Genomic DNA, 13,858 nt, shown 5'->3' with positions numbered 1-13,858 from the left:
CTTCAACTTCCCGCTTTTCCAATATTTTCACAATCTCTTTTTCAAACATGAGCCATTTTGAACGGAAACGTGGTGTGTCGAGTCTGCAACCCTTGCGCATACTAAATATGGTGAAAAGACACTTTCGCTTACTACCTCTTAAATCATCACCCCAACTTGGCGTGTCTTCCAAAAACAATATATCCTTTTATATTTCTTCGAATTCCCTTAAACAATTTAAAATATATTTATTTCCAATAAGACTTTTTGGGAATTTTATGGCTTTAAAAATTTATACAAATGACTATCAAATGATTCAAGTCTTTTACGATTTGCAATCAAATCTCATACCGAATCAATTAAATTTTAGGGCATTTCGTGGATTAGAAATTCATTCTTTTTGTCATCAATTTGTAAATGTTCATTTTCAGCGAAACAAGTTAAGAATCTTTTACTTCGCTCTAGCTACGCTTGAGGCATTAGGTCTATGATACTTGACGAAACTTTAGATAAATTTTTTTGTTATTTTGGTGTTTTCAAAGTTTCAGAAGTTGGAGCTTGATCAAAGCCATTTACCTTTAGCGGTCTTTCATAGTAGGGTTTATTCTTATCAACATGTCGAAGGGCATTTTGAAGAAAAATTAATTATTCATCATTTGGAATTTTCTCATTGTTAATACATTTATCAAGATATTCTTTAAAGTGCTGTTCTTTTGAACGAGCGAGTTCTATTGGTGTTAATTTTTTTAAGTCTTAGCCATTTCTAGAGAATAGTATTTACAAGTTCTGTGAATATCGGCAGTAACAATGAAAAGAAACTACCGCCCGCTTGAACAAGCCATTTTCTTTTATTTTTTTTTATTTCGCTTTGCAGGCTAAGGCAGGTACAAGTGAATGATGTTGCTTTATCTGTTTCCTAACACATTCTGGCAGTTGAAGTCATGCGATTCGCCCTCTATTTACACAAAAGTGTCTGTCATTGGGAAAGGGGGGTATGCTTGATCGTTAGTGTAAAAGAAGCCCAAGGGCATACAAATGAAGCTTTGAGGGAACATTGAGGAGAATATTGAACTTAAATAAAAAACGAACTACGTGCATGCAGGTTGTCAAAACAGCCTATCTCAGGAATGGCTTAGGGTATCAAGTTGGAATTTTCAGGAAATAATGAATTGACCAAAAGGCAATATGTACACACTACTACTACCATAAGTGCTACTTCTGCTGCAAATACTAATGAGCCTATTGGTATTGAGGTAAAAATTAAAATGCCTCCAGCTAAATTTAAACAAAGCTCAGATAGGAGATAAATGAATTCATCTTCAATACCATGTTTGAGTATAGCTTTCCTATGCCACGGTTTGCATTACCTAGGATGGAACATAAGTGTTTGTTTTTATGTAGCTTCTTCAATGTCATGATGGCGACTAATCACCTTTTTTACTATTCACGGGTAGATATATGGTAATTTCATTGTCAAAGATATCCGTGACTATGCGTAACTCCTCAGGCTTGGTTTGGTTGACATCCAATACAATGTAACCATAAGGTTTGTTGGTAGCTTGGTTATATGCCTAGAGTAAAAAATTTCGGTTCCTCAGGAAATATCTGCTTGTTTAAAATTATGAGAGAACTTGAATCGTGAACAAACCTATAGATGATATAGTAAGTACAATTCAAAGCAAGTGCTTTCAATCATTTCCTCTGATAAAAGAGATTATGGAGAACAACAGTTGCGAAAATTTTTCATGATGAACTGGGCTGTGAATAACTGTAACATCCCTTGAGACCAATTTTCAATGGATTCAGCTAAGTCACCAGTAACCAACCATGAGTTTGGTGCAATAAAATTAAATACATCGAGTCCACATATGAATCTTATGTATGGTGTAATTGTCTTTGTATTATCATAGAACCCGTGCCACGCACTGTAGTAATAATAGTTATTCTTAGGATTTCCTAAAAGCTTTTTATCACGATTCTGAATTATTTTTGTTGAAACCAGACACTGATGGTCAGCAAAGAAATAATCTGACTAGAGTCTAATATTGATAAGTACACCTCAAATGTCAAAATACAACTGGCTCAATCCGTTGAATAAATATTCAAAAAGATACGTATTTTTTAATATAAATAAATGCACATAATATACACAAAATACACACAATACACACATAGTATACACAAAATATATTTACATAGACATATTTACATAGGCACTGGCTATTAAAAAACAACAACAAAAAGGTACTTTGACATGTAAAGCCTGCCAGCGCGGGACTCGCTTCCAGTGGCTGGAAGACGTGGTGGCTAAAGGGTTGGGGGCCGCGGTCGGTTATGGTAAAATAATAATATTAAGCACTTTTTAAACCAACAATTTTGCTTTGCACTAAAAAACAGCACATGTAAAAACGCTACCAATAAAACACAAGAAAACGACAAGAAAACACATATTGCTGAGCCGGAGACTGGTTGGACCTTCCTTCCATCAACTATTGAGCTTTCTCCATACCAAAACGCCGTCTGTATTCTAAACATATGTCTCGATTTGAAGTAAGGTAATGCTCTCAGACGGTACGCGCTGGGATTGACTTTATCCGATTTTGCCAAAACGGAATTTTTTCCGACTCGACCTGTATAGTTTCTAAATTTTAAAGAGCAAATAGTTATGACCTTCCCTCTTGAAACTCTTATTTTCTACTCAGTTCCTATAAACACTCATATTGTTATTTTTATTTACATTGTGTAAAGGCACCCCCTAGCAGACATGTTTTATATCCTAATTGCATGTTTGCACACAGTACACCTTTCAACCAGCAAGCACACCTTTGGATGTCAAGTCACTCCCCGTCTCGGATTGTAAAAATAAAAACTTATTTCGGGCCTGACGCTTCACTAGCTCCAGGCAAATGGACTCATCTCAGTTAAAATAGTCAATTCGAGAGTTAATGTGCTTACATTTTTTAAATCGTCTATTAAATTTTTAGCTTGAGCTTTTAACAACAATAATCAATATTGCCATATTAAACTTGAACATGGACCTCCCCCAGCCATATGAGCTTACACACATTGTAATAAAATTCCAACATGAGTTTCTTTGAAAGTTCTAATATGGCACTGCCAGCGGCAATGTTTTTATTTAATACTACGTTTCTTTTTTTCTCTATAGAAGAACCATATTGGAGTCTATGATTGTGAACGTTGTGAGAATCGGATTGGCAAATATTCGGGCACATTCTTTTGTTACAACGTCTTAACAACTCTTTTTGAACACACTCTCACGCATTTTACCAAAGACCGAATTGAAACGAGTTTAATGATTCCTTTTTCGACTTTTGTTATTGCCTCAGTACCTTTACTGACAAAGGTGTCAATAAACGTCTTCATATATGGTTTTAGATCGAATTTAATAAAACAATATTCTTTTTCGGATAAAGGTCGGCAATGAGCTTTTTTTGAAGTTTTCATCGGTTGCCCAATTGATAAATTATAGTAACTAAATGAATTCCTAGGCCCCGGTCTATTCATGCATGGGAAAACAAAGTCCTTTACCGAATAATGAACCTCTACTGGCATTTCACCATCAATTTTGAAAAATATCCTTGTGGTCTATTCTCTTCAGCAGTGTATATGTCAGGGAAATTAAAACAGACGTCCAGCCATTTGTTCACTTTTGGTCCAGTCATTTGTAATTTCCACACAGCAAACAGAAGTGAGGCATTGCCGGCGGATAAAGAGAGCTTATACTCAGGAAACCGCATTCGACTTTTGACTGGTGCGCTGTCTGGTTTGATTAGTTTCCAGGATACGATCCCCGTGAAAAACATACCCTCGCTGCATGTATCTCTACAAGCAAGTGCTAATAACCACTGGTTATCAGACCTATGTTTTCATGGCTGATCATAAGAATTAAACCCATCACCAGATGAGGAGTTGAAAATAAACCCCAAACCTAACCCAAATTCCTTGTATATTTTATTCGTTTTTTTTACAGACAACATCCAAAAACGTCAATATATCACATGTCAGGTACATTTTACAATAATCCTCCCCATTTTTACAAACTCCCTTAGCCCACTCTCCTTAGAAAGTTCATAATTGGCAGAGGTGCAGTGACGATTGTAAAGTGAATCATAAAACTCTTTAATGGGCGGTAATTTTGCCTCACGTAGCCTCGAGATGGAGTTGTAATACTCAAATAGGTATATGCCCTTACACGTTAATAAATCATGCATTTCATCATGTTGGAAGGACTGTTTGAGGAGGGGGAACTATTAAAATCGTCACTTTTTAATACTAGAATGAGTTGATTAAGGGATTTGAGGTAAAAACTATAGGAATCTAAAATATAGATTTTATTTAAGCACATATTATCATTTTCATGTGTTTTCTCTTTGAATTCTAAGAGCAGCAACTTCTCAGATGAATTGGGTATGATTTTATAATAAAAAGACCCATCTACCCATAAACCATCTACAGCTTAACATTTCTGCAAACGTGCCAGCGCAGGTAATATAAATTTTGAATCATAGTCGGAATATCGCATGTAAACCGATAGAAAGTATTGCTGTCTAACTTTTACATTACAAGTTATGTGCCTTACCCCGAAAGTTACTCCCTTCCGATAAAATTAAATCACTGAAACGATAATAATTGCAGACTACCATATCACCTATACCCTCAACGCTGCTCACCTATATGTGCCAACGCTGGTAATATAAAATTTGAATCATAGTTGGAATATCGCATGTAAACCGATAGAAAGTATGGCTGTCTAACTTTTACATTACAAGTTATGTGCCTTCCCCCGAAAGTTACTCCCTTCCGATAAAATTAAATCACTGAAACGATAATAATCGCAGACTACCATATCACCTATACCCTCAACAAATTTTTCTTGCAAACCCAACAGATATCTTTAGTTTTACTGGCAAACTCGTCTTCTGGTGATAGAGTCATTGGATAATTTGTATTGCATAACCATGAAATTTACTTATTTTCTGTTTGAACAAGTGGAATCATAGCTGCACGTACACAGTCTTTCCCACGAAATTTCTTAAATATATTCCAATCGTATGGCATTACTCTAGTCTCTTTGCCCGTGGGCAAAGGAGACCGCAATGGCTGCATGTTCTTTAACATGATTCGAGTTTGATGGATGGCATATATCCATGAGTTTAGTTTCAATGTCTAATTCCACTTTGAAGCTCTTAAGGAGCTAATTCTGGAAATGTCTAAGCCGCAAGATAGCATTGTCACCCAAAATCGTATCCGTGGACTGGTACCCAGGACGCTTGTAATGCCTCAAGTGACGTTTTCTTAATTTTAATTCACTGAGCAATCTTGAGAGACATATTGGACAATAATAGCATTCACCCCATTTGTTCCCTTTACTCCCACTTAGAACACGACTAATATTGGTAATAGGAGAGAAATCATTCAAAGTGTCAAATCATCCAAATATGTCTTACTAGCGTCATTGTTCGCTGTTATATGTTAGTGTTAAGTCCGAGTGAAACGTCCATATTTTTGTTTTTAGGTAATGCGAGTAAACATCGCCCGTCTTCTAATTAAAAAAAAAATGCCAAAAATACAATGGATGCCTTAACGCTGTCCCTACCTCTCGCCTCCCAAACGTGTTTTTGGAGAAGTGCCCGAATCTTGCTCACATTGGAGAGTACTTTGTCCACCGGATTTCTTTCAATACTACCAATTGTAAGAGTATTAAAGGGGTCTCCAAACTCAGCTCTTAAAACATGAGTATTGCGCAAAGTGGCATGGGCAAGGTAAAAATCAGGCAGTACAGGGGATGAGCCAGCACCACTTTGTTCTGGTTCCCCCATATCATTGAGCGGGGTGGGAGGTTGTTCATCTAGCATACTCTCGGCCTGGCTAGGTGACATCTGGTTTGACATATTGTCCAAATATTCTGAATCGTGGTCGAGCGCAACTACGAAACTATCTACATCAAAATTGGGTAGAGGACATAATATTAGGGCTCACTCTCAAGCTATAATCCCCCTCAAGTTAACTTTCCACTTGGTCAATACATATATTTTCGACTGATTCCGCTTGTAATTTCAATATGTGAACCTAGAAAATAATAATAGCTTATTAGTTCATTGAAACACTCTTGATATTATCTGGAGAAAAATTTATATTAGGCTGAAAAAAATAGAAAAGTTAAGTATGCCCCTTAAGATGTATTGAGACCACAATACCAGTTAAGAATTTAATGACTATACAATGGCTTCCGAAGTGACCTTTAAAGTTCACTGTCCCCTAAACAACTAGTTAAGAATTCAATGACCAGAAATTACCATATAAATCTGAGGTAAGTTGACCCTTTACGTTTCAGGTATTATAATGTTCTAAATAGTCTTAGAAACCATACTGAGGGGATATTGACATGCATTGTTACTACTCCAAGGAGCTCCCCAAACAAATCCTCAATTATGCGATCGAAATCCTTTTCAGGTGTGACCTGGAAAAAGAATATAAAAAATTTACTCTCTTGATGCTGTCATCACTTAAAGATGTGAAAAGGAATATTAATCTAAAGCTCATAAGCCCCCTTCACAACTAACGGGTCAGAGCCCGTTATTATGCTGAAAATGAATTTTGATTTAAGGACCAACAAACCTCTCTTCTTAGAACGCAAAGTGTTCAACAATACAATGCGTTATTTTTAGACCCATTAAGAAATGGTTATTTTCTCTTTTATTAGCCTTAAAGGAATGTCTCATTTTTATTTATATCTCTCCTAGGAGCGAGGGGGCCTTCGACCACCCAAAAACTATCGAAATGGCCCCCATTATTAACTCAAACGGAATTCCTTTTTTTCTATTTCTCTTGGGGTCTCCCCTCAAAACCATAGGGATGACCCCTGATATTTTCTCCGTTATTAAGTTGAAAAAAAGTAAAGCCATTATTAGCGTTGGGATTAGGATCTTCAAATACCGTTCTTAGGACGCTTTTCAAAAATAGGATGCAGGATTTTAAAAACACCTTATTTTCAACACAGTACTAATAGCTAAAAGCATGGTGAGAAGTCCATTTTCTTCAGGACCAAGGGATCTTCAAAACGATTGAACTGGAGGAGCGTTTATTTCCCTAAGAGGAATGTGTTACTTTATCGCTTTCTTATAGAACCAACGGGATCCTACTCATTTCCCCCTTAATGAAGAAATTAACCTTTATGAGAAATATCAATAAATTTACACTTACATTAAGATAAACAGCTTACATGTGGAGGGCCAAAGGGGGCACATCATGGTCTTGCATGTTGGGTATAGAAAACTGCACAGATTGACTGTCATGGGGCAAGGGGCAAAAGAGGCAGCATCATGGCCTTGCATTGAAGCCTCAAAAAGTTAGGATACTCCATCTCGCATGAGAGTCGCTGGCCCTGAAGGGTTCACAGTAGAGATTACAGCCTCGTTTGTCCTCATATATAGTTAAAATATATGTTACTTTTTCTTAGCATTCATAAAATAACCTCACTGCCCCCCAAACCACCTCAAAGGGCCCCAAAAAATGTTATAATGGAGGACCATGGATGGCCAATGATCCCTAAAACTTATGCTCTAACAGGAATTTAAACTTTTATGGGGTTTAAAGGGACTTCTTAGGGGGACTGTAGGCGAAAAATAGGGTATTTAACCGAAAAATTGGAATTGGCTGGTATCACAAACGTAAAATTGCGTTTTTATTCTAGCAATAATATAGTTACAAATGCTTTATACAGTGTCGTTTAAACTTGACCTCTTCTATATCATTGTCAAATCTACATCTGCTCTCCAGCTTAAATTGCAAGTATTTAAGTTTTAGAAGTAGTTTTTCAAAGAAAATCTCCAAAAATTTGCCATTATTCATCCATCTCCAAATTTTAATGCTTCAATTCCAAACCAAGAATTCGAAATTGAGGCCACAATTGAGAAGATAGGATTTCACGTTTATTGATTTAAAGGGTGATAGAATAGGTTTGGTACGTGCCTCAAAACACTTTTTCAGGGTATGCGTTACCCAGTAGATATGTTTTATTTTCCTAATCCCCTTTTTCAAGATATCAAAAAGTAGCTAAGCTAGAATTTTATGAGAAATATGTATAATAGAGAAAAAGCTAAAGAATCGATAAACTTCCGGATTACAACTATGGGGCGGAGGGGGTTCTCAACTTGCCTTTTTTAGTATAATGAAAGAAATTCATTCACTTCTTTCATTTAGTGCCTAAATAAAATAAATTTATATAAGCGTTTGCAGTAGATTTTAATTTATTAATTTATTGTTCCAGACAAGAGCAACTGGTATAAATGCGAGTCCTTTCATCTGATTATGTTTGGTAGTTTTCCTAAGGTATATGTTTACAATCTGTCTGGTCAGCATATGCGTTGATTTAGCAGAAAACGGGTTCCCCCATCCTATTTGATAGCAGCTCTTCGGTAGAAAATAAGTATTTTACATCATTATGGGTTTAGCACAGCCTTTTTATGCCTTTTTTACCAACTTGCTTGAAAGCGGTTTAATGGCGTTTAAATGAATTTTCCCAAGAGAGGTTTCTTAAGATATAATATAAAGATTTATATCAGCTTAAATTTGATGGGGGTAGGGTACAGAAAGAGAGCTTACCTGTTGATATTTTTGAGACTTAAAAGTTGAGATGTGTCTAATTCAGCATAGACTAATGAAATTTATGTTCTGACAGCCGTTTTATACCCCCCAGGGACAATGGCATTACTCGGTTCCCTGTTAGAATAGTAGTGGATGACGTTTCTGTTTCCGGGAAATAACGAGAAATCAACAAGCCTCTGTTCCATAAGATCAATAGTCTCTATAACGGTTATTCTCATAGAAAATGGAGGAGAATTCGCTAACATGAAAGGGCTGATAAGTTTGAAAATATCGGGATGATATAGAGACCAAACCCTTATTTGATGGGCTCTTGTAGGTTTTTAAAAGAACATTCAAGGAAATCCCAAAGAAAAGAAAAAGCCCCCTGGAGATTTTTTAACAACTCTCTATTGCGTAATACTTTTAGAATTCATAGAGTAAAGTCCTGAAGGTTTAAAAAAAGAAACTACTTGGTAAGTAGTAACTATATCTTTTAGAAAACATTTCCTATGACGTAAATGACATCTGCATCTTGAAGAAGCTTAAAAAAGTGTGGAGATCGAGATTCGAAGGAGGTATTGTATAGTTGAAAGCCAAAATTATATTGCCAAACTACTTATGACACCCCATTAAAAGATTAAAATCCGACCTTACCAAAAGAGCAAAAAAATTTGAATATGAGTTATTTGTTTTCCGAAGATTATAATCATTTTGATCAGAAGTTAAAGACGGTGGAATGGCGGAGGTCAACATGAAGCTAAGAAAAACTAAAAACAGGCACAAAAGAGTATATACAATGCTTGGAGATTGGGTAAAGGGATAACTCTTGAACAAATAGTTTCCTGAACCAGGCTTCTAGCTTTATTGTAAAGCCTAGAAAGGGGTTTCAAATCAGAAAGAAAATGTAACATCGATACTGTTGGACAGCAATAAACAAAAGATTCGATTAGGCAGTGGAAAAGTACTTACGAAATCGATCCAGGAAAAGTATGACTGAACAGGAAAAGGGATACAAACTCCGTTTAATACTAATTTTCTTATGAGTGAACAGAATAATCAAAGAATTTTCGGGTGTGCACAGAAAAATTAATAAAAAAATTAATAAAAAAAACTATGGAATAATTTTGGAAAATTAATAGTTACTAATATAAATAGTTGAACAAGACTGCAGCAAATATACCATAAGAAATAAATTCTTATACATTATGCTAAAATATTGTGACCGAGGAACACATAAAACTAAAGCAAATTAGAACAAAAGCAACGTATTTAGAAATCATACCATTAGAAATCAGATCCAATGGACTCTTTGAAGACCAAACCGTACAACGGAATCATAACAAGCTGACAAAGTAATTAAGTAAGTATAAAATAAGTAAGTAAGACGGCACTAGACGCTTAAGGTCAAACCATCAGTGCTGATCTTCGTTTCATAGCCCTTCAGCCAGGAAGTGCAATGGGAGGGGGAGCTTTTGTAAAACAATCCTGCGCTTCCACACACCCTTCCTGCTTACCTTCCCCAGTTTTCTCCAGGTACACATTTAGAGTTGGGTCGACCCTGGCTTAACTTACAGAGTCACGCCACTGGCCCCCGTCCCAAACCAAATAACTGGTTACATCTAGGATTGAGCCCGTGCCCCTTCGACTAAGAATTATCACACCAGCGTGCCCAACCACTTAGCCAGGATAGCAAGGATACATGTAACTAGTAGTTCCTGATTTTGGATAGACGTATCTCGAAGAAAAGGCAAAGACTGCATGCTGAAAATTATGAACAAGTAATATATAAAACGAAGTGAAATTAGAACCTAGGCAAAATTGTAATCATCTATATTTAAGGGGTACAAAACTAAAATTTGTTCTATGAATAAAGGGGCCATGTTTCTAATCGCTGCGGTCGCGTTTGCAAATGCAGTGACTATTATATATGGAGAAGCCATCAGACGAGGAAATGAATGGTATGTTTCTTTCTTTTTACCATTTGGCTTTGTTACACTTTTGTTTTACTTTTATATGAGTGACTATTGATTTTTTACGATAATTGCCCACCCACCCCCCCCTCACATTTTTGTGAAATGACACCACTGTTTACTAAAACTAATGCTATTTCTAAACTTGTCTTATATACATCTGATGCATTAATCTAAATATTATATGACTTACACGACAATTGTTGATTGGGTTAGATCAGTTGCAAAACACAAATATATAACTATTTTAATTAACTGAATAAGTAAGAAACTAAAAAATAACTAAGTATATAGCTTAAGCAATAGCAGTACACGGCGGAGAGGTATCTTCTTTTAATTTCTAACTATTTAATCATTTTGAATGTTTCCTGCATTTTAGAAAGAAAGTGTTTGAACGATTATTTAATATATTACGCAATTTGAAAATAAAAGGAGCTATTTCTCCCCCTTGTACTGTAACTAATATTACTTCTAAACTTGTTGAAGTTAATGGTGTTAATTTAAATATTTTATGACTTATACAACGAGTATTGATTGCGTTAGAAAAGTTGCAAAACACAACCATGTAACTGTTTCTCTTCCGGTGCGCAGAATTTGTGGTATCATTAAGGCCACTCTCGCATGGCAAAAGTTGATTAAACTTCAAGTGAAATGTTTTATTTTTAATTAAGCAAAACGTTTCAAAATTTTTGGGGCGAAAATTACATCATTTTCATCTCATTACGTAAAAGCTCTACTTTCACGTTAAAAATTAAGATTTTAATTGAAACTTTAGTTTTAACATGTTTCTTCAGTAGTTTTTGCTATAGATAGATGGATAAATAGTTATATAAGTGTATTTTAAAGCCAAATATACAGCCATGAACACAGAACAATAACATAAACGAAAGACACAAATGACATAAACTTTGATCAGCGATCATCATAAAGCACTTAATTGAAATACTACATTAACATAATATTAGTACTTAATACTTGAGAAAAAAAATTCTTGAAAAGAACACTTAACAGTCGGAAAGAGACATAAATAAAACCTTATATGCTATAAATAAAAACTTTATGCTAAGATTTTTTTTTATTTAACAAAATTTCCAGCTACCTTGCTACTCTAGAAATAAACTGAGGCGACGTTTATAAACTGAGGTGATAGATATATAAGTGTATAAAAAAGCCAAATATACAGCCATGAACATAGCACAATAACATAAACGAAAGACACAAATGACATAAACTTTGATCAGCAATCATCATAAAACACTTAATTGAAACACTACATTAACATAATATTAGTACTTAATGCTTGAAAAAAAAGGTTCTTGAAGAAAAGTCTCTTTCCGAACAGTCGGAAAGAGACATAAATAAAACGTTATACTTCATGCTAAGATTTTTTTTTATTTAACAAAATTTCCAAATACCTTGCTACTCTAGAAATAAACTAAGGCGACGTACTATATATTATTATATATTACTATTTTCATGCGCTAATTGTATTTAAATCAGTTTTATAATAAATTCCAGAATTCATTTCTACTACGGGCTACGTCTGTGGACAGGGTTTGAAACTCAGTCGAGATTAGGCCTTAGGGTCCTATAGCGAATTAAAACTAAATTTTTCCACAAAAATTTTCTTTCCCATAAAATTCCAAAATTTGACGCCTTTTGAGAGTATGTTCAGAGGAATGAACGTTCTTACCACCTCCTTAAAACTTTCAAGCAAGATCCCCATCCCCAACAAAAGAAAAATTCCTGTATCCAGCCTTAGAAATTTTGTTAATTTCAAAAAGGTTCAAGAAGGCTTTATTTCTGAGAATAAGTTTCATCTTATCCGTTAGATTGTATCCTTAATTTCAACTACTTTCGAATAGTGGCAAACTGGATTTATTAAAACAGCTCAAAATAGCTTTTTTCTTTAACTTTTTCGACTTATTATATTTTTTAACTCGTATTTTTTATTGTATTATTCACTCACTTACAAAATGGACTTTTTAAAATAGTTTTTGATATGTTTTCGTTTTAGTTTTTCCAACTTCAGCTATTATAATATTTCTAACTTAATTATTACTTTTAAGTTTTTTCCATGTGTTGAAGAGAGATCCCATAGTAACTGAAAATCAAAAAACGCGGTTTTGAAAAAAGACTGATGAAAAAAATTATATTTCATTAAACAGTTCGTGGTAATGAACTGTAGCAAGGAGCGACCCGGCTCAATAGTAACCGAAACTCAAAAAAATGGAATTTGGATACCAATAGTTACATCAAAAGAGTCGCATTTTAATGCTGATTTTATATATATAAGTTTCATCAAGGTCGGTTACACCCATCAAAAGTTACTAGCCTGAGAAAATTTGCCTCATTTTAGAAATAGGGGGAAATATCCCCTAAAAGTCATGTAATCTTAACGAAAACCACATCATTAGATTCAGCGTATCAGAAAACCTTGTTGTAGAATTTTCAAGCTCCTATCTACAAAAATGTGGAATTTCGCATTTTTTGCCAGAAGACAGATCACAGATGCGTGTTTATTTGTTTTTATGGCACTTGGTATTAACCAAGTGACATATAGCAATCGCAAATTCTGTCGGTCTGTCGGTCCTGGTTTTGCTACTTTAGGCACTTCCAGGTAAGCTAGGACAATAAAACTTGGCAGGCGTATCAGGGACCAGACCAAATTAAATTAGAAATAGTCGTTCTCTCGATTTGACCATCTGGGGGGGAGTGGGGGGCCCGTTAATTCGGAAAAAAAGAAAAATTTTAAGTATTTTTAACTTACGAACGGTTGATCAGATCTTAATGAAATTTGATGTTTGGAAGGATACCATGTCTCAAAGCTGTTATTTTAAATTCCGACCGGATCTAGTGAAATTGGGGGGAGCTGGGAGGGGGAAACCTAAAATCTTGGAAAACACTTAGAGTGGAGGAATCGGGATGAAACTTGGTGGAAAAATAAGCACAAGTTCTATATACATGATTGACATAACCGGAACAGGTCCGCTCTCTTTGGGGTAGTTGGGGCGGGGGGTTAATTCTGAAAAATTAGAAAAAATGAGGTATTTTTAACTTACGAACAGGTGATCGGATCTCAATGAAACTTGATATTTAGAAGGATAAGTTGTCTCAGAGCTCCTATTTTAAATCCAGACCGGACCTGGTGACATTGGGGGCGGGAGTTGGGATGGGGAAACCTAAAACTTGGAAAACACTTAGAGTGGAGGGATCAGGATGAAACTTGGTGGAAAAAATAAGCACAAGTCCTAGATACATGATTGACATAACTGGAACGGATCCGCTCTCTTTGGAGTGGT

This window comes from Artemia franciscana, chromosome 20 (assembly GCF_032884065.1).
Source record: "Artemia franciscana chromosome 20, ASM3288406v1, whole genome shotgun sequence".
NCBI classification, from domain to species: domain Eukaryota; kingdom Metazoa; phylum Arthropoda; class Branchiopoda; order Anostraca; family Artemiidae; genus Artemia; species Artemia franciscana.
Note: the sequence above shows the minus strand (reverse complement) of the source record.